Source organism: Adiantum capillus-veneris, chromosome 6, assembly GCF_014529385.1.
Source record: "Adiantum capillus-veneris isolate H3 chromosome 6, ASM1452938v2, whole genome shotgun sequence".
In the NCBI taxonomy this organism is placed as follows: domain Eukaryota; kingdom Viridiplantae; phylum Streptophyta; class Polypodiopsida; order Polypodiales; family Pteridaceae; genus Adiantum; species Adiantum capillus-veneris.
Window position 1 is genome coordinate 84145766 of NC_140936.1, and position 23085 is coordinate 84168850.

Sequence of the window (23085 nt, forward strand, 5' to 3'; positions counted from 1 at the left end):
TCTTGTCCCCCTCTCTGCAATTGGGTGTGGCTCCCTTCTCCTACTCTCCGTTCGACTCCCCGTATTGTCCCCACCTACTTCCTTTTTTCCTTCTCTGACACCGCCTCCCTTCACGTGTAGGCCATGCCTCCCATTATTATGGACGACCTTTTTTAAAAGAACTCAGTTCACCTTTCTTCTTAATTATTTAGTTAAAGTTTGATTCCTACTCAAGCATTGCTTTTATTTGATCGGATGCTTGAGATCCTCATCATAGTTGCATCGAGCATGGATCTCACCGTCCTTTGACAAGTTCATCAAGTTCACTTCATTGGATCCACCCTTGGCTGCCCATAAGCACAACAATGTAGGTTCAACTTTGAAAACCTAAATGATGCCCCACTCTTAGTCAACTCTACAAGATGATTGACATGTGGACAATGGAGTGTGATGCCGAGGTGGACTCTCTCCATTGAGGCCTTATACAAAGATTTTACATAATGTTGAATCATGGATACTCTCAAGCTTTGCCGGCATAGACAATGATGCCCACTCAGTGCATCAATTCTTTTGCAAACTTAGTCAAATGGTGAGCTGTAGAACATAGCCAAGGGCACACATCAAAAATTGGCATTGCCCAACACTCTACAAGCAACCATAGCACACTCAAAAGCGAGAAAAGTGAGGACACTATATATCCATGGGGTGAAAAACTTCAAACCAAAAAACTCCTAGTATAGTTTGCCAACCCCCTATTCATGCTCAGCAGCAACACTAGTAGATGCTCATTCCACCTGGATCCCACACAAAATAGCTTGGCCTTCCATGCATCAAATAAGTAACCAAGCCTCCACCTGGATCCCAAAAAAAATCTAAAAATTTTCCGTGCATTAGCTTCACACCAAAATACGCATCATATACCTTGTCACCCTCATGCATATGAATCATAAGACTTCCCTCCTTGTAATCTCTTGCACAATAGACTGTAGTTGGGACAACATAAGCCACACCGTATTCCAAGTTGTGGGAAACACCTGTAAAATTATCATGAGAAGAAGTTGTGGCCTTCAAGAGGCATTGAAAATCATACATGTCTGCAAAGAGGCATATAGATCCCTAAAACACATACACAACATCTACACAAGTATCACCATTCTTCGGAGCATCTATGACTGTCTCAAGAGGCATTTTCTCATCAAGCAACCGATCAAAAAACTCATAGGTACATCACAAGTATCACCATTCTTCGGTGCATCTATGACTGTCTCAAGAGGCATTTTCTCATCAAGCAACCAATCAAAAAACTCATAGGTAACATCTTCTACGATACTAGTACCAAAGGAAAAAGAAAGGAATACCTCAACACCTGCTTCTGATAAGAGGCTGTCAAAAAAACCAATATCATCACTTACACCATCACACACACACTCCCACCTAGACAACTTCTTCACACATACTCTCATCATCAAAAAAACTCATAACCTTTTCAATTGAATCATCCTCACTCTTCTCTGCTACTGGTTGTAAACATTCCTCACAAGAGCCAAGTCCTTGCTCTCCCTCTCCTATGCTTACATCTTCACTCCCCCTAGGGGATTCCAAAGTTTTCTTTTCTCTGTCGGCATTTTCAAATCCCACCAGCCATCTTTCTTTCAATGACCCGATATACCTCATCAATGGGGACAAGTCAAACACCATCGAGTTATTGCAGGAAGACTCTTCTTCAACAGATGCCATCGAGCGAGGCACTATCACATAAATCATCTTCACACAAAAATCTAGATGTATCGGACTCAAAATTGCTACAATATCCATCTTTAAAAACCTCCTCATCGTAATGCATAGGCTCTGTGATAGAGGAATTGTCATAATAATCAATATCTAATTCTCCTAAATGATTTTCTCATATTAAACTGATCATTTAATGTGGGGAAGTGCCAAGGGAGAAAAAGCTAGAATATTGGTTAAGCTAGCAGACCGGCCACAGTAGGGATCCAAAGGAGGGAAAATAGGGATCCAAAGGGGGGGCCATCTGCAAAAGAGCCATGTGAAACAATGGGCCAAAAAGACCCTAAGGTTCAGCCCATTAAGACTTCCAAAATGCTAAGGTTCCAAAATTCAAAGGTTGTGTCCAAAGGTCAACCCTAGGAAAAATTGGATGCTTTGTGTGTGCCCTAAAAGTATTTGCACATCCCTACATGGGAGGGGGCGAGCCCCAAAGCTAGGGGATGAGAGAGAAAGCCACACACACACACACACAGGCTCCCTTTACACAAAGGGAATGAGGGACACATGTCAGCTCCCTAGGCCAGATGCCCACAAGGTGTGCCCAGTTCCTATTGGAAGACCCTTGAAGTGGACCAATGAGAATTAAGCTAGAGTAAATCTAGTTTAACATTAGGAAATTTTGGAGGTCATTTGGAGGGCCATATGAAGAGAGAGAAAAATAGAGCGCGTCCAATGAGCATGAAGGCTACGTTACGTAGAAAAGTACCTGGAAAAACTCAAAAAATAGGAAAATAGCATAAAACTTTCACGAAACTAGGATTGTAGCATAGTAATTTCTTTACTTTTACCGAGCTTTTAGGTGCTTGCGTGTGGTCCCACTTCTGATATTCTCTCATGGTCATTAACGTACTGGAGGGTGACCATTAAGCCCGCACAAGATATTGGAATTTTGAAACACTTTCCCTCCATTAGAATGCTTTCAAAGTGAATCTCCCTCCACTAAAGCTTTTCTCTGAGAGTTATGGCATCCACGTCTTCTCGCCCAAGAGCCTCAAGGTGTTTACTGTCTCTCACACCAATAAACAACAACGGCACTTTGCCTAGAAGGCCAAGTAGTAGCATATCCTCAATTACAATACCAGCTTCAATAAGTGCAGACAACCAATGGGTTGGACAAAGGATAAACAAAGGTTCATGGGTCCTCATGCAACCAAGAAGACCCAAGAGATTTAGTGGTATCAACGTTTACCGCTCAGCATGGAAAGCCAGGGTGTTGGATTTCAAAGTTGAGATCGGCAAAAGATCTGTAAAGGAAGTTCTTGTTCAGCATGTGTTTACCCATCCAGAGGTGATAGCAAACGGTGGAAATGTATCAAATATACATCAACCACGTTGCAATTGTAAGTACTCTTGACATGTGAACTTACTGATACTCTCATTATAACTTTTCTTATATATTTTGCAATGTTTCTCCCGCTTGTTATGAGTAATGTCTCTACTCTTCACAACTCAATTACATTAGATTTGTCATTTGTACTTATTGATACTCTTAGTTTAACTCTTCTTTTATATATTGCAGATGTTTATCCCTCTTCTTATGAGCAATGGGAGCCTGTGGAGTGCATAATAGGCCTCTTCCATGTTGTACATGCCCATATTGGTTCTCTACAGTATTCAGAGAGGAGCACCAAAAGATTGGCTGATGAGGGAATCTTTTTTTATGAACACTTTTACCAACTCAGCTCAGGCAATAAGAATGGCATGTTGGTGAAACTACCTCTACCGACTGATTGGAACACTGTGGACTGGCCAGTTCCCGAGGAAACAATGGTGGAGGCAATGCGAAGTAAGCTCTACAAGGATATACAAAGGTCTCTGCGTAGCTCTGTTCCTACCAAACTGGTTCGAATTGCAAACTTTTGTCCTGTTGCACTCTTCATAGAGCTGTTTCATAGCTACAACATCAGAGTTACAAAAACTATGTTCATGTGCAAGTCATTTCAGCAGTCATCCTGTGACAAACTTCTTGACAAAGGATGGTATGCAAAGGAAGAGATTGGTTTACGGTGCGAGGTCGCGCTTGATACTCTAGTTGTCAAGTACATGATTGCAAGCCAGTCACTATTACTCTCATTTTGGTATATGCGATCACAAATGCTAAACGGTAAGTACATTCCTATGGACCAAGTTTCTGCAGGTTTGGAAGATAATCCTACTGTGGATGTGGAAGTGATTGATAAAGAGAATGGCCTACTATTGGTGGTTACAATAAGGGAGCTATGCAGTCTTCAGCATTTGCGAAATGACATCATTGAAGAGTCAATGGACAAGGAACTATCAGATTTTTCCTTTTTCTTAGCTGGCCGTAAGGTGATGCGGCGAAGAGAAAAAGATATTTTGTGCAAAGAGTTGGATGGTCGGGTTGAAGTAGTGTCAATGTAACAGATATTCTTGTAAACCCAAGTGTATACAAATGACTTTCAAGACATGAAGTTTATTGATCTCATTTCTCAATTGTGCCCTGTGAAAAAGTGTGCTTGAAATACATTTGTTTACCACGTCAAATCTCTCTCTCTCTCTCTCTCTCTCTCTCTCTCTCTCTCTCTCTCTCTCTCTCTCTCTCTCTCTCTCTCTCTCTCTCTGTCTATATATTAGAAAAACACAGATAGAAGAATCATCTTAATTCATTAGAAAGTACAAACTCGTCCGTGAACAATGGACTGAGATACAATTTCTGTAAGTATGGAATCAGAATATCTTCAAGGTAAAAGTCGAAGGAATGCCCCTCGAAAGAAGGTGGTGAGATGGTTGTTCCCGGCGGATTTAGTTCTCCCTTTTCGGGAGTATCGTCAATTAGTAGTGTATTAGTTGCATCAAAGGGTACACCGATTTGGCTAAACGGTTTGTACAAAAGAGGTAATCCTGGTTTTTTAGGGTGGTAGTGGCCCTCAACAGTAACGCATTTTCTTTGATCATACAAAAAGGCAAAATCTGACGTGTGAGCTTGGCATACACTGCAAACTATTGCAACTAGTGGCGATAAGTTTTGCCTTTGCATTGAAGACCATATGCCAACTCTGAAGCGCGGAAGAAGAAACTCAATAAACTCCTTGGTTCCTGGACGAACCACGACTCGACAAGTTCCCATCCGAAACGTTTGCAAATCATCAAAGGGTCCTCTGTCACTGAGAGGCACCCGCATCAGCAGCAATCCATTGACGTCCAAGATAATCAACCTCTGAAAAAGTTGACAAGTACATATAAGTAGTTAGAAGCTGAACATATTTTGCCATACTTGAATAGACATTACCGGAACAACCGTATCTACAGGTAGCAAGGGTCCATACTGGGTCTCTGTAGTGTTCATGTCATTGTTGCTCTCCTCCGCTTTATCTTCATAGTCATCATTCAAAGCTTCATCAGGGGTCTCCCCCATGGCCCTTTCTGCCTGATTCAAGGTTGATCGGCTTGCCTCATACATGCTTTCCTGATCCATATCATTTTGCTCGTCCCGAGGCCTGCTTTCCTCATCCATAACCTTTTGCTCATCTATAGGCCTGCTTTCCTCATCTTCGGTTTCAGCCATAGGCTCTTTTGGCTGTTCCACAGGCTGACTTGCCTCTTTTATTGTCTCCTCCGGTTGAACCTTAGCTGCTTCCATATGCTCATTTGTCCTTTCCTCATCCTCGACTCTTTGATCTTCTGCTGATATGACACCCTCGGCCCGATGCGATTCCACTGTATCGGATGTAGGGGTTTGTCGTGGTGGCACGTCATGTTTTGTAAGATCAATAGTGCGCTCATCCAAGCCGCTATCTTCAAGCTCTCTAGGGCTAGACATAGTAAGCAGGTGTTGTATTAAACTTACCCGGTATCTTTGCAAATAATCATATGTGTAGTTTTTTAAAGCACTCTGCAAAATTGAAAGACCACATGATGAGAATTCTTTTATAGACTAAACCAAAACTAACTGAATGCATTGCAAAATGGGTACCTTAGTCATGAAAGGTTTTAATGCAAAGTAGCTTTGCAGGACATATTCTGCATGGAGAAGACATCTCCAGCCGCAAGAATTCCCATCGGTTTGATTTGGGACAGGTACTTCTTTGATTGTGGCCTTGTATAGTTCATACCTTCCACATAGCTTGCCATAGGCAAGCAACAACCTCTTTATACAACTGCATTAGGCAATGTCAAGATGTTAGCATGAGGCTTCAAATTTACATGGATATCTATAATAAACACTTTCTGACACAAAACACTTACAGCCTAATTTCAGGGTGGGTTCCTTTTATTGAATTGAACACCCACACTGCTGGTTGGTCAACATCAAGGCATATGAGACTCCAGTGATGGTTGTTCTCATATGGGAAGATGATCACAGTAACTTCCAGCATAGCACAATGGCGGAACCAGCTCTCAAATGTCCCAGATGGACTATTCTTTTGTCTAATAATTACAGACATTTGTGGATCAAGGAGAAACACCTCTGTGTGAGTGTGCAGTGGGAGTTGACTTTTGATCAGGCTGCAGAGACCTTACCTGAGTTAGCAAAACTATTATCTGAGTTTTCAAAGCTAGCAAGATAGTAACACTTACTTAAGACAAGCATAGATAATTGTGTCTGAAATCTGAGCATCTGGATTCTGCAATAAATCAATGTCCACCTTTTCCAAAGCTAGGCTTCTGGTTCCATCTACAAATGGTATGTCTGCAAGCAAACCATTCTTCATTGAAAGCAGAGTTTCTTGATTCATTGCCTCTATAGACAAGGTCACATTGCACTCTATTTGTTTCTGGGACACCTCTGCTACTTTTGCTTTCTCCTGAAGCTCTGCTTCCGTCATTTCCTCTGTTTGGCGAGCAATAGTCTCTGCCTTTGCCCTTGTATTCACATCATGTGTGACATCTACAACTGTGAGCTGAGGCACTAGCTCCGGGGGGTATAACAAAATTTCTCTCATTTTCTTGTCCTTGCACACATTGGGGACCAGCAGTTTGTCATACCTCCACCTTATTCTTTTCAATGTCTCACTATCTTTGTCCATTATAGTAACCCTGTGGGCATGGGCTGCAACAATGGTCATGTCACTGAAGTACTCCAGTAGAAAGTCCTCAGCTGCTTCCTGTAGAGCCATCAATGCCACCACCTTCCACCTTTTGGTGCCCCAGGTAGCTTCATCACATATGGACCTCACCATCCTCTGGAAGGGCAGTTTTGGTATGCATAAATCTACACATTTTTGTGCCTTTCTGATTTCTCTGAAAAGTCCCATGCAGGTTTGGAGCTTCTTCATCCTTGGCCCTTTCAGAATTTTATTTGGTTTTCCAAGTCTTTTCTTTGGGGTTGCTGATCTACCACTTGCTTTCGATGCTAATCCTGGACCCTTGCCTGCCTTCCTTGCAGTGGCTTTTGTTCTAGCCATCTTACTGTACACCAAAAGAAGAGTCTCAATCCCCTTCTCTCTTTCTATGAATCTCTCTCTCCCTCTCTCTCTCTCTCTCTCTCTCTCTCTCTCTCTCTCTCTGACTCTCTGTGACTCTCTCTCTCTCTCTCTCTCTCTGACTCTCTGTGACTCTCTCTCTCTCTCTCTCTCTCTCTCTAGCTTAGCATATATAACTAGAGAGAGAGAGAGAGAGAGAGAGAATCCACATTACTAAAGGCGCGCATAGACCACTGTTTAACCTCAACAAACACGTCCGCGCGCCGTTAGTATAGGTTAAAATAACACACCGATACTATCTCTCTATCTCTCTCTCTCTGCTCAATGGACTGTACTAACGGCGCGCATAGACACATGAACTACGGGTATGACTCTCTACGTGCGCCGTTGGTATAGAGAGAGAGGGAGACAGAGAGAGAGAGAGAGGGAGAGAGATTGTGTGTGTGTGTGTGTGTGTGTGTGTGTGTGTATTTTTAAGATGTGTGTCTCTGTGTAAGTGTGTGTGTTTGTGAGTGTGTGTGTGTGTGTGTGTGTGTGTGTGTGTGTGTGTGGGTGTGTATATGTGTGTGTGTGTGTGTGTGTGTGGGTGTGTATATGTGTGTGTGTGTTTGTGTGTGGGTGACAGAAACAGAGATAGAGAGATTTAGGCAAAGCCAGAGGGAGAAGCAGACCTTCTTTATCTCGCTGCGTGGGGTTGCTGTCGGAGACGCAGGCTTTGCTCTTGCACACTCTCTATCTCACTCTCTCACTCACTCACTCTCTTTCCCAAGGTGTAGTTTTTCTCTCTCTTCACCGCTTTATATGGCGTACAAAAAGTATACGGAAATAATTATGACCACACGTGCGACCGCATGCAAATATATTTTAATTGATTGTGACACGTGGGGCGCCGCCGTGTGTATCCGTTAAAGGTGTGATTTTGAGAGAGAGAAAGAGAGAGAACAATAGAGATAGAGAGAGAGAGAGAGAGAGAGAGAGTCTTAGAGAGACAGAGAGAGAGCAGATTGTCACAAAGAGAGAGAGAGAGAGAGAGAGAGAGAGAGAGAGTCTTAGAGAGAGAGAGAGAGAGAGAGAGAGAGAGAGAGAGAGAGAGAGAGAGAGAGAGAGAGAGCAGATTGTCACAAAGAGAGAGAGAGAGAGAGAGAGAGTCTCAGAGAGAGAGAAAGTGTGATCAGCTTGTCACAGAGAAAGGGAGAGGGAGAGACACAGATTGAGAGAGATAGAGAAAGAGGGAGTCCTTACTCTCAGAGGGAGAGAGAGAGAGAGAGAGGGAGGGAGAAAGACAGACTCCCTTGACACAGAGAAAAGCAATGGAGGAGACACCTCCCTTTGAGTTCCTGCAAACCCCACCAAAAAAAGGTGATCTCTCACTCTTTCTCTCTGTATATCTAGCAGTTGGTGTGTGTGTGTGTGTATGTGTATGTGTGTGTGTGTGTGTGTGTTCTTCAACACACACACACACCTCAATACCCATAGTTCCATAGACAAATACACAGACACATCCTCTCTCTCTCTCTCTCTCTCTCTCTCTCTCTCTCTCTCTCTCTCTTTGCATTTGTCCATTGGACTAAAGGCGCGCGAGGAAGGGAAAGTTCCTTTGGCTACTCTCTCCGCGCGCCGTTAGTAATGCTATTTCTCTGGCAGTTGTACTTAAGGCGCGCGGAGAGGTTTGCACAAGGCACATTTCCTTCTTCGCGCGCCTTTAGTCCTATAGACAAATGTAAAGTGAGAGAGAGAGAGAGAGAGAGAGAGAGAGAGAGAGAGAGAGAGAGAGAGAGAGAGAGAGAGAGAGACTAGGTGTGTTTCTGTTTTGGTGAGAGACAGATATATTTATTTATTTATTTATTTATATTTATAGATATATTTATATCTATAAGGGGAGAGAGAGAGAGATCATGATGGTTTGGTTTTGGCAGAATTGTCATGTTTGCTCATGGTTTTGACTTGTTATGTTTCTTGATGATTAGGATTAAGGTCCAGTAGGCAGAAGAGGCTGAAACCAGATCCAGGGCTTGTGCCAGGATTTCAAACCTTGCAGGCTCAGTTGCTTAATGTATCTGCCAAAAGAACTGTTGACTTTTGTCAGGACATATCTGAGGAAAAGTTTGTTGGTGAAGACCAATCAGAGAGGTCACCAGGGCAAGAAGATTCCTCACCCGACAAGGGTGTGGTGCCCTGTAAGGTACATCTCAAGAAAAATACCAGAAAGAGAAATATAGACTTCTTCGATGATGCAGATGTGCTAGAAAGTACAAAATGTAAAGAAAAGGAGGATGTAACTTCTCTGGAAGACCCAGCTGCAACTGATGAGAGGCTGTTTGATTTTGCAGCATCTTGTGGTGCTGGGGACAAGTATGATCTAATTCATTCTATGTTTAATCCAAAGTTTGACATTGAAGACCTATTAGCTCAGCACAGTAATTTCTTGCAGTCCTACAGAGATAAGTTTGAGGTGATGGTGCAGGTAGGAAGGGTTGTTCTGCCTACTATGACTCTTGTGCATTTAAATGACTATGGTGGAAAGGGACAGGGAGTGAAGAAGTATAGGGAGTTACCACCCTCTTGCCGACATTCAGTCTGCCCTTTGCACCAAAAAGAATGCAAACTCATTCAGGAAGCCTTTGGCTTTATGATTTACCTCAACAGCCTGTTTGGATTCCTCATGCAGAATCCTGATGAGGTGTTAGAGGAGCAGGATGCAGCACCAGAAGAGGAATGCGAGGAGACAACTCATATGCAAGAAGTCGAGGAGGTTGAAGACACAGTTGACCTTGAGGTTGAGGCAATTGAAGTACAAAGAAGTAAGATGCTCTCCGTGAAAACCACAGAAATCAAACTTCCATTGGATGTCAGTAACTTCACTGAGAAGCATGCTCAGATGATGTTGCCAGCTGTGCCTGAGTTCAGGATTGGAGACAGGACCTATATCTTCTTACATGATGTGCAAAGTGTGTTTTATTTAAGGGAGGATTTCTCCCTGGCTATTATTTCCAGAGTCCAAGAGGAGAGGAGTGGATTTGTTTCAGAGGATAGTAGTGATGATGAGGCAATGGAAACATCCAGCAATCCAATGGAATGCCTTCGAAGATGCTTTGAGAAAGCTGAAAAATACAAGGAGACACTACCTGATGAAGCCACCTTCCAAGCAATAAGACAAAGCCTAAGACCATCGAAAAGTAACAAAGAAGTGGAGGATTGGTTTAACCATTCAGGTCAGGGGTCAACTACATCTGTAGACCTGTGGCAAGAAAACCTCTTTCTGCAGGATGAGAGCTTCATGGTATCTCTCTCTCTCTCTCTCTCTCTCTCTCTCTCTCTCTCTCTCTCTCTCTCTCTCTCTCTCTCTCTCTCTCTCTCTCTCTCTCTCTCTCTCTCTCTCTCTCTCTGTTTGTGTCATTTCTGACATTGTATGTGCAGTCTTGGATTGCTGACAAGGATGACTTCCTTCGGCGCCGGACAAGAGAGTATCGAGGAAGGGATGCGGCCCTAGCACAGTACCTTTCAAAGCTCTGCGAGTCACCGATAGTAGTTTTTCACAATTCCATGTCACAAGAGGGTTCAATAGCAACTTACACATTCAAGACACTATCACGCTTCTTGGGTGGACCGGTGCTGCCCAAAAGTGCAGATAAAGTCATTCTTGTTGACAAAGTGTTTGCTAGAGATTGTTTTGGTTACTGCCCAGGCTATACAGGTGGTCGGGCAGCGTATTACTACACGTACACAGCAATGGCACTAGCTCTTGGTAGACAAAACCCAGATGAACTTTTAGAGTATGGCAAACATCTCATGATTCGTTACAAGGGTGACGTGCCAAAAAACAAAATTGAACCTGCAAAATCTTGATACACTTCAAGTAGCAATTGTATAAGATCATGTATTACATAAATTTTTTACAATGCCATCCACTCAGAGTATCTTTCTCCACTTGTGATTCACATACACCATTGTCTCTCTCCACCTTCGTTGACTTTCACGAGCTCCGGAGTTGTTGTATGCCATTGATCTTTTAGATTTTTGTTGTTGTAAATGTCTGATTGCTTGTGCTGTTGCTGAATTTGCCAAGACTTCTTTTGCCTGCATTCGATGAATGATTCTACGATAGAACCATTCAAATAGTTCTCTCAAACTGTTAGCCTTGATTCGAGAGCCACCATGTCGTGTGTGCCTGAAATAAGCATTTCTCGCCATGTAATGAGACTTTTCCATCCCTTGGGTATTCCATATTGCCGGGTTCCCATACTTCTGTATAAAATATGGCAAATGATTGAAGATGATGTGCTGGATATGAAAACAGATTAGTTAGAATGTTTTACACTCACATATTTGCACATAAGAGAGAATGAAATACACAATAATACCATGTAGTGAGTAATCTGGGTGTCTGTCCATGCTGTCTTGAATGATTTTTTCAGAAGGTTGAGATTTTCCTTGAACTTGTTCATATCACCTTGTGACCAGTCATCTTTGTCGCACATCAAAAATAGGATGTCTATTGATCGCCAAACCTCAGCCTTCGCGTTACGAGTAGTTGGTTCGTGGTCTTTGACTGCAATATGTAGCTTTTTCCAGCTCTGATACTCTACCTTGCTAACATAAGATGTGTTATATATTTTTCCATGTTTTGTTAGCTTTGGATCTCTTGTACCTTGGGGCTTAGATAAAAACCTCCGTGCCTTCACCCCACCGATGGATGGTTTGCATGGGACATCCTTCTCAGCAGTTGATCTCTTTTCATCCCGCTGGATTTTCACATTGCCACCATGAAGCCCCATATCCGACAGTACCATTTCTAAGCACTGCAAGGCTACTTGTCGTTCTGCAGAGTTCTTAATCTTCCAAGCAAACCCGATGTATAAGTAGACCAATTTCTCTACAATTCTACAAAGGGCATGCATTGTACAAATGTGAACATTCACAAGTGGTATTTTCAAAACTGGTCGAAAAGCAGGATCCTCAATGTGACGTGTTGGAGCTTTTCTCCACCACTTTGGGTTCATGACCTTTGCAGGCTCCATGCAGAACAAACACGGTGACTTTGCCATTGCACCCATTCCACAATTATACATGCACTTTAATGTTTTAAGGTCACCTGCAAGATGCCACTGAACTTGAAAGTCTCCCCTTCCATCTAGACGTAGTACCTCTCCCTGGTTAGTCTGTCGATCAATCAGCTCCGGAATATTAGTTCGATGGAACACCCAATATAGAATCTCATGATCTTCTTTCTTTACCTGCAACACAAAATAAATGAGACTTAAGTAGATCTGAATATTTGAGCTTACTTGAGAATATCGCTTACCTCAAACGCACCAAGCCACCATATGTTAGATTCTGATTGAACACTAAAATATAAAGGATCATCACTGGGACACTTTGAGAGGGCTCTATTCATTAAAGTAATAGTAACACGCTCTAGCTTTTTCTCTTTAACAAGCTCACACTCATCCAGTTTTAACACAAAATGTAATAGTCCACGTGACTCTTCAAATGTGACGTTGTAAAACTCCACCATTCTCTTCTGTAGTATCCGCAGGTCCATAAAAATATTGTTGAACTCATCATATGCCACAGTGTTGGCTCCATGGCCACTGTAAGTTGCTTTAATATGAAAGGGCTGTCCAAGATAGTCTCCCTGTGCCTCGTTAAGCTGAAGCCTCTCTTTCCAAACACTTGAGGCTGATGGTAGAAGTTTGGATTTTATACCCTTCCTAACAAAGATGGTTGAGACAGACTTTTGGATAGCCGAATATCCTCTTTTGCTTACACCAAGTGAATCAAGTGTGCCTTGTATCTCTTTTGCAGGCACTGAGTTCTCTGAAATAAAGCGGTCCACTACATTTCTTTGTAGAACCTTAAACTTCTTGTCATGTACTATATCTGCTGCCAGGCTTCTACTTATAAGTGGCTTCAATCTCTTTCCTATATTGGCTTTGGGGTCAATGTTTTCCTTGTCAGGATAGATTGAGTCTCTACATGAAGACAATGCATAAGTAAATAACAGAAAATTTGCTTCACTAACACTATTTAGGCACATGAAAACAATGCATAACAAGAAAAAACAAAGTGATTACTTAACTAAGACAATGTAGCCAACCAAGAAGCATCACCTTAATGCTCGGATTCTTTTCTTGAGACCTCCTGATGCAACCTGCAATGTTTCAAGATTGCGCAATTTCTTCTTTCGGATACGACCACCCAAGATGGTGTCCTTCATTTGACAACTTCGCACCTTTTCTTTCAGTTCTTGTACCTCTGTTTTATGTTGCAAAATGGTAACCTGATCTGTAGAATGTAAATGTGAAAGGCGAACAATCTCACATTGTTGAGATTGGAAAATGCTCTTGTAAGTTCCAGCTTCTCTTGTAAGTGATTTACAATAACCCAGAAGGCCGTTTTCTCCATCACCAGCAAAGGTCAATAAGCTTGTAGGATTGACAAACGGTGGAGACGCATTAGTTATTGGATTCTTAGGGTAGAGAGAGCCTCTCGTCCAGATATCTATGTGTTTAGCTCCTTGAGCTCTGAGCGTGTCTATGGAGGTGGGAGGTATATGTGTGTTTGTTTTACTGCGCTTAATCAATGGTTGGTACTCATTGTCCAAATCAATGTGAAGGTGATATTTGGCTCGTTTGTGGGTAACATTTGTGCCATTTGAGGAGTGCGCCATTAGCCAAATGTGCAGGTTTAATGGAAAGTGAATAGCGGCTGCGGATTTGTCCCTCCATGTTAGCCTCATTCCCTCCGTATTGACGTTGTTCATTCAATACAACTAAAAAGAGTATTATCCCTCAATCACTACGAACGAATGTTCAGAGGGGTAAGGAATGTACTTAAAGTACACTTTTTGAAGTTTTACTATGAAAGACCCAGCTCTTTTATTTGTCATTTTTTCTAGAGAGAGAGTGCAAAAAATACATTTTCTTAGAAGGCCCTCCAAATGACCTCCGAAATTTCCTAATGTTAATTTAAAAACATTTAATAAAAGAAACCAATGAGAATTAAGTCTCCTAAAAGACTATTGGGCAGTCTCCCAAGGGGTCCAATGAGCATTCAGGAGCCCCATGGCTTGCCTGATTCCTATTGGCCAGGAGGAAAAGGGGTCCAATGAGAGTTTAGTTTAATTATTTAATTACCTAAAGCTCTCACAAAAGGGGAAAGGGGGACACATGTCAGAAGGCTATCACTTATGCTGCTTAATTCCTATTGGCTTGACATGGGGAGGTCCAATGAGGCAAAAGCCAGACCTAATTAGCAGCTAGGGCTCGCCCAAGAGAGAGAGGGGGCTGATTTTTGCTTGGCATTGACACACACACTCTCACACTTGACCATGTGTGAAGAGAAAATACTCTATCTCCTCCCAAGCTTTAATGGAGAGCTCATCACCTACTCCAAGCTTGTGAGATAGAATCCTACAGCAACACTCTCTTGGCATATGGATGCAAATCCAACCAAGAGCCAAGCTTCAATGCATGCTCATCTTCTCTACCAAGCTAATTACTAAGCTAAGCTATGCTAATATGAGTGATTATGTGAAGAGATGTACATCTTTCTCGTAAGATACTTCTTTTTCTTCTCAATCTACTCTCATACCCTGCTAGCTCTCACCATCTTCGAAGGTGTGTGAGGTCTTGGGTCTGAGAACGGGTATAATTCAAGTTGTGTTTGATTAAGTGTTTTGCTTGGTGTATGAAGCTTCCATCTTCATTGCACTAGCTAGTCTTGAAGGAACACAAAGAATTGTATTGTACAATGTCTCTCTTGATGGGAGAACCCATAATACAAAGCCTTTTGGAGGGGGGACCGGCTCCATACAAATCCGGTCCTCAACTGTTGTCAATAGCTTAATTTCTCTCTCTTTTGAAAGTATTGTCGATGCTATCTAACTAGGTGTTATGCTTTTTTTTGCTCTCTCCACCCAAGCACTCTTGTAATTCTCATTAGGAATCTATTCTAATGAAATGCCCACTATGTTCATGCTAATTTCCGCTACACATAAGATTATAGGCCATTAAATGTTACATTGGTATCAGAGCTCAAGGTTTCCCTTTTCTTGCTCAAGAAGGGAGGTCCTCAAGCTAGCTACAAATGGTTGGTATTATTAATTGCCTGTGAGTAAGTAGAATAGGGATTTTTCAGCCTTGCAGTGCGCCTGCCTTTGTGCAGTTAACGGGGCATCACCGTCGAGAGCTATGGTCTTAATAGTGGAGTCCTACGGGGCTTGCCTACGGCTTAACCACTATTGAGCTATTAGAAGCTTGACAGGAGCCGGTGCTGTTTTGGTGTCGAAAGACCCTCTCTTCTATTCCTTGCAATTAATGGTATTCGAGCCGCGGGTACAGTATCTTGAGTGCTTTTTCTAAAGGGGTAAAGAGGAGTAGCAACTAGGGCTTGAAGTGCCAAAGTACACCTAAAAAGTTTACACCTAAAAGTTGTTAGAATGGCTGAAAATAGTAAAGAGAGTGAAATTAATGTTGATAACTTTGATTTTGCTCATGAGCAAGCTACTAATGATGCTTCAATGCTTGTTAACTATCTTGTTTCTAGGCTTCAACAAGACATGGGCATTCCATCTCTCCAAAGTGAAGTGCAACGGCAGCTCCGTGCTCACGGGATTCTCCAAGCTCATCACCATGACGAGAGAACACCTAGGAAGCCTCCTTGTGAGACTACCAAAAGAGGTCTCTCTCCGATTCGGGAAGAAGAAGAGAATCCATATGAAGGGCTCAAGAACTTACTTCTTGATGATGCATCTCCTTCCCAAAGGAGAACTCAAGAGCCTCCACCGAAGGAACGAGAAAGAAGCGAGTCTCCCGCCACCTCGGCGGAGATGGCTCCACGAAGACGGCGGGCTAAACGCTCTCCATCACCACCAAAGCGGAGAAGACCATCATATTCTTCTCCTCACCACAATTCAAAGAGGGATGATAAAAAAGCAAGAGAAGAAAAAGGCGAGAAAGAGGACACCCTCTTCTCCATCTTCTTCATCCTCTTCCTCTTATGAAAGCTATGGTGAAGACGACAAAGATCAAGACAAGAAAAAGGCGAGAAAGAGGTCACCCTCTTCTCCACCTTCTTCAAATTCTTCACCTTCTGAAGAAAGTGATGGTGCAACTTTTGAACCATCAAAAAGAAGAGGCCATAGGAAATCCTATGCCGCATGGAAGAGGTCGTCCAAGCTGAAGAAATTCAAAGAGGGAGGGAAGAGCATCTCTTTCCTTACCTATGATGGCACCTTCGGTGCTACAGACAAAGTTTTGGCCTTTATCCAGCAATTCGATGCGGCGTTTGGAGATGAGGGCTTCAGGGAGTCCTCTAAGCTACGCCATGTAGCTATGCACTTTCAAAAGTCCGCCAGACAATGGTGGTCTAGCCTACGAGCCAACGGTGAAGCTCCACGAACATGGAAGGCTTTAAGAGCTTCCATTATGAAGCAGTTTTTGGCCACCGATGCCAAAGACAAAGTACTCACCGAATGGCGAAGCTTAAAGCTCTCTCCCAATGAATCCATCCACAAATATGTAGACAAGTTTTGGGACCTACAACTCAAAGCCACTGTCTTCAAAAAGTTGGATTTTGGAGAGCAAAAGCAACAATTTTGTGCGGGCTTAACCGAAGAAATGGCGGAGTATGTCAACTCCCAAAGGCCACGTACCATATCGACGGTAATACACCATACTATGGTGGCCTCGCGAATCAATTTTCAAACGGGGGGTAAAAGAAATAATAAGCCCCCGGAAAACAAGGGTTCCAATGAGCCTAAGGGGAAGGACAATGTCCAAAAGTCTCCTAAGGGCAATTCCAACAAAGCTAAAGAGAAGGGAGTTTACAAAGGAAAGAATAAACTCTCTCCTGAAGAGCTTGAGCGTTATTGTAAAGATAACCGGTGTTTCAAGTGCGGCGAACAAGGGCATGCATACCGCGCTTGTCCCCAAAAGAACAACCGCCAAGATCCTCCTAGAGCTTCTTTGGTTGAAATCCAAGAGGAGGAGATTCATCAAACTCACCACAAAGGATCTCCTCTATGCCATGCTTGGGGAAAGGTAAGAGAACATGATGCTTTTATTCTCTTTGACCCTGGTTCTACTCACAATTTCATATCTATGGAGTTAGCCACCAAGCTAGGCATACAATCCTATGAGATGGGAGATATCCTACCCGCAGACAGTGCCTTCAAGGGGCAAGAAGCTTCAGTCACTCCCTTAATCGGGAAATTGAGGCTTCATGTCCAAGGCTATGTGGACAAAGAGGACTTCTTTATCTCTCCTCTCAAGCATGAGGATGTAATCCTAGGGGCACCATGGTTTGACCGCCTGGCTGCCGATGTTAAATTTCCTGAAAGGAGAATCTCCTTTAAGTTCAGGGAAAAGGACATGTATATAGATGCTAAGGAGATGGGTAACACCATCCCCATTGTACATACACCAGCTTTCAACAAGTCAATAAAGAGCTCTATTTCCGTGTACATGATTTTTGTTAAAGATTCTCAAAATGAACCTAATGCCTTAACAAAAGAAAATAAAAGCAACCAAAAGGAATTAGAGTTATTCAATTTTCTCAAGGGGTTTCAAGATGTTTTTATTGACGACATCCCTTGTGAGCTACCTCCTAAACGAGGTAATGACGACCATGCAATTGAACTTCTTCCAGGAAGTTCACCGCCTAACAAACCTCCTTATAGAGTTTCTCAAGCTCAACAAGAGGAGATTATGCGGCAAGTGCATGAGTTAGTTGAGAAGGGCATGGTTAGGCCTAGCTCATCTCCATTTTGCTCACCTGTGCTATTAGTGCAAAAGAAAGACGGCACATATCGTATGTGTGTCGACTATAGAGCACTAAATAGGATCACTATCAAGAATAGGTTTCCCGTTCCAAGGGTAGAAGACCTATTTGATAAGCTACAAGGATCGACCTACTTCAGTAGGATTGACCTAAAAAGTGGCTATCATCAAATAAGGATAGTTGATCAAGACATTGTAAAGACCGCATTTCGTACTACATTTGGTCTTTACGAATACATTGTCATGCCTTTTGGCTTGACCAATGCACCAGCCACATTCAACCGCTTGATGGAGAAGCTGTTCAGGCCTCATCGAACCTTCACTGGAGTGTTCTTTGATGATATTATCATCTACTCTAATTCATTGGAGGAACACAAACAACACCTTCAGGTAATATTTCAAGTTTTAAGAGAGAATAAACTTTATGTTAATCGAAAGAAAAGTGAATTTTTCTTGCAAGAGATTCAATATTTAGGTCACATTATCTCTCAAGATGGAATCCAAATGGATCCATCCAAGTTAGAGGTAATAAAAGGATGGCCTAAACCAAGGAATCTTCATGAACTAAGAAGCTTTATAGGTATGTGTGCATACTATAGACGCTTCATAGAAAAGTTCTCACGAATTGCAGGACCATTACATGACCTAACAAAGAAAAATATTAGGTATACGTGGTCTGCTAAGGAGAACAACGCTTTCGAAAAGCTTATCTCTCAACCTGTGCTTACACTACCGGATCTCTCAAAACCATTTGAGGTCCAATGTGATGCTTGTGGTGATTGCCTTGGGGCTATCCTGCTCCAAGAAGGGCACGCCATAGGCTATGAGAGTCGAAGGCTCGACCCTGCTGAACAAGCTCTAGGCATATACGAAAAAGAACTCCTTGCAGTTCTACATGCCTTAGACTCATGGAAGCACTATTTATTGGGGACTCCTTTCATTCTGCGAACGGATCACCAAAGTCTTAAGTACTTCATGACGCAGACCAAGCTTTCCGACAAACAAATGAGGTGGGCAAATTTCCTTTTGCAATTTCATTTTCATATTGCTCACATTGCTGGCAAGCATAATCAAGTAGCCGATGCACTCTCAAGACGACCGAGAGTGAATGCGGTTTCCATAGCAACTCACAATGATCTATCTTCAATGATAGATGAGTATGCTATTGATCCCGATTTTAGAGATGTGATTTCAGCCCTTGCATTAGGGAAGAAAGAAGAACCATTTACTTTACAAGATGGTTATCTTCTCTATGGCAATAGACTATGCGTTACTAACTCACTACGTGAGAAAGTAATGTATGAATATCATGCTCCCCCATATGCGGGGCATAGAGGGATTCAGTCTACCCTAAAGGGAATTGAAACATATTTCTATTGGCCTACCATGAAAGTGAACATACACGAGTATGTTTCCAAATGTGTGGTATGTCAAAAGACAAAATTTGATAGAGGGAAGCAACTTGGATTGCTTCAACCCTTGCCAATCCCTAATTCACCTTGGGAGAGCATATCCATGGATTTTATCTTTGGATTGCCTAAGTCTATCCATGGGAATACGGGAATATGGACGATAGTAGACAGGTTCAGTAAACAAGCTCATTTTATACCTGTTAAAAAGACTATCAAAGCCCATCAAATGGCAACCCTCTTCATTTCACAAATTTTCAAGTACCATGGCTTGCCAATGTCCATAGTGTCGGATAGAGATCCTAGAATGACCAGTAATTTCTGGAAGGGTCTCTTTGAGAATTTAGGAACAAGGCTAAACTTCTCTTCGACCTATCATCCACAAACTGATGGCCAAAGTGAAATAGCTAACCTAACCATTCTTGATCTACTAAAAGCCTATGTAACGGAAGTAGATCAAAGATCCCAATGGGAGAAGTACTTACCTTTAGTAGAGTATGCTTACAATAACACTGTACATACTTCCACAGGAAAAGCACCTTTCGAGGTAATTGAGGGAAGATCAAAAAGTCCCTTGCTACTTAAGGTACATGGGAAGATCTTCGCTGCAGATGAGTATAGCCGAGACCTACAAGAATCTTTCCAAAAGATTAAGGATGCTATCTCTATCTCACAGCAAAGGCAAAAGGCTGCTGCTGACAAGCAGAGAAGAGCCCAAACCTTTAAAGAAAACGATTGGGTCTTGTTAAAGTTTCCCAAGGCTCGATTAAGGCACACGACGGGCAAGAATCCTACGGGCCACCAAAAGTACTATGCTAAACTAGCAAAAAGGTACTATGGTCCCTTCCAGATTCTTAGGCCAATCAATGAGATGGCCTATCAACTTAAGTTGCCCAATCATTGGCTCATACACAATGCTTTTCATGTGAGCCTATTAAAGCCTTACAAAGAAGAGCCACCTCAAGAACCAACTATTGAAGACCCACCGGAGATCGAGGACCACGAGGAGGTGCTGCAGCCCGAGTCCATTCTCCGACATGAAGACAAGGTATTAAGAGGCGGTAAGACTATCCGACGATATCTTATTAAGTTTAAGAATTATCCTTTTGAAGATGCTAGATGGATGCAAGGCATACAATTAAAGGATAACCTAAACCTTGTCAATGCTTACAATGCTTCCCAAGAGTAAGCAAATGTACAAAATGTTAAAAATGAACAAAATTTTTGTCTTATAAGACTCTCTTTTTCTTTATTTGTGCACAAAAATAGTATGCATGCTTAGATCAATTTTGCGGAGACGACGTTTCCCAAACACCAAGTAGAGCTTGTCACTCTACTATGGAAGACTGATAGGACTAATGTGCAGACATGCTTGCGGCAGCCTCAGGCTCTCAAGCGCCAAATGGACTAGTCATCCATTATGGAATGATGTCGTAGGGTAACAGTAAGGATCCTCTACCCGCTAAGAAAAGGACTCATGCATATGCTTTATCTTCTCTACACCATAGTCGAGGACGACTATGATTTCAAGAGAGAGGTAATGTCATAATAATCAATATCTAATTCTCCTAAATGATTTTCTCATATTAAACTGATCATTTAATGTGGGGAAGTGCCAAGGGAGAAAAAGCTAGAATATTGGTTAAGCTAGCAGACCGGCCACATTAGGGATCCAAAGGAGGGAAAATAGGGATCCAAAGGGGGGGCCATCTGCAAAAGAGCCATGTGAAACAATGGGCCAAAAAGACCCTAAGGTTCAGCCCATTAAGACTTCCAAAATGCTAAGGTTCCAAAATTCAAAGGTTGTGTCCAAAGGTCAACCCTAGGAAAAATTGGATGCTTTGTGTGTGCCCTAAAAGTCTTTGCACATCCCTACATGGGAGGGGGCGAGCCCCAAAGCTAGGGGATGAGAGAGAAAGCCACACACACACACACAGGCTCCCTTTACACAAAGGGAATGAGGGACACATGTCAGCTCCCTAGGCCAGATGCCCACAAGGTGTGCCCAGTTCCTATTGGAAGACCCTTGAAGTGGACCAATGAGAATTAAGCTAGAGTAAATCTAGTTTAATTAATTTACAAACATTTAATAAAAGAAACCAATGAGAATTAAGTCTCCTAAAAGACTATTGGGCAGTCTCCCAAGGGGTCCAATGAGCATTCAGGAGCCCCATGGCTTGCCTGATTCCTATTGGCCAGGAGGCAAAGGGGTCCAATGAGAGTTTAGTTTAATTATTTAATTACCTAAAGCTCTCACAAAAGGGAAAAGGGGGACACATGTCAGAAGGCTATCACTTATGCTGCTTAATTCCTATTGGCTTGACCTGGGGAGGTCCAATGAGGCAAAAGCCAGACCTAATTAGCAGCTAGGGCTCGCCCAAGAGAGAGAGGGGGCTGATTTTTGCTTGGCATTGACACACACACTCTCACACTTGACCATGTGTGAAGAGAAAATACTCTATCTCCTCCCAAGCTTTAATGGAGAGCTCATCACCTACTCCAAGCTTGTGAGATAGAAGCCTACAGCAACACTCTCTTGGCATATGGATGCAAATCCAACCAAGAGCCAAGCTTCAATGCATGCTCATCTTCTCTACCAAGCTAATTACTAAGCTAAGCTATGCTAATATGAGTGATTATGTGAGGAGATGTACATCTTTCTCGTAAGATACTTCTTTTTCTTCTCAATCTACTCTCATACCCTGCTAGCTCTCACCATCTTCGAAGGTGTGTGAGGTCTTGGGTCTGAGAACGGGGATAATTCAAGTTGTGTTTGATTAAGTGTTTTGCTTGGTGTATGAAGCTTCCATCTTCATTGCACTAGCTAGTCTTGAAGGAACACAAAGAATTGTATTGTACAATGTCTCTCTTGATGGGAGAACCCATAATACAAAGCCTTTTGGAGGGGGGACCGGCTCCATACAAATCCGGTCCTCAACTGTTGTCAATAGCTTAATTTCTCTCTCTTTTGAAAGTATTGTCGATGCTATCTAACTAGGTGTTATGCTTTTTGTTGCTCTCTCCACCCAAGCACTCTTGTAATTCTCATTAGGAATCTATTCTAATGAAATGCCCACTATGTTCATGCTAATTTCCGCTACACATAAGATTATAGGCCATTAAATGTTACAGGAATCTTCCACCATGTCAACCACAACCTCTCCATAAAGGGGTAAGCCGTACAGATCCGACTCCCAAGTGTCTCCTTCAAGCAAACTCCACAATGTATGCCAAAACTCATCTTGTAGTGATTCAAAAGTAGTGACAAAGGAGTCCTCTATTGAATCTTGAGGCTTTGGCACACTCCAATAGCACATCAACAATGAGACCTTCAAGGCTGACCAGTGCTAACGCCACTCGTCCGGAAGCATATGCAAAAACATGAGAGAATCATGAGACAAGCCTTGTGAAGCATATGCAGCTTTTACTACGTCACTGTCAATTGCAAATCGCATCATCTGATGCTCAACTTGCATTATCCAAGATTGTATGCATTCACTTGCACTGCCACAAAAATATACATGACCTCTTGCTGATGGCTTTGTATATACATAATATTTCAACAAAGCATACTTCATGAGTTTCCAACTATATTGCACATTCTCATGAAGGCATTCATAAAAATGCCGAACGTCCTTGTACAACCTCTTGTACATGGAATCTGCCCTCTCTACATCATAAAAGATATCAAGCTCTAAAAGCAACATATCTGCTTCAACAACCCATCCCTCTACATCCTCATCC

General features: G+C 42.4%; 1 pseudogene; it reads right to left on the bottom strand.

The window, feature by feature from the left end:
- Nucleotides 1–809: 809 nt before the first annotated feature.
- On the bottom strand, nt 810–22658 carry LOC147455805 (uncharacterized; annotated as a pseudogene).
- Nucleotides 22659–23085: the final 427 nt, after the last annotated feature.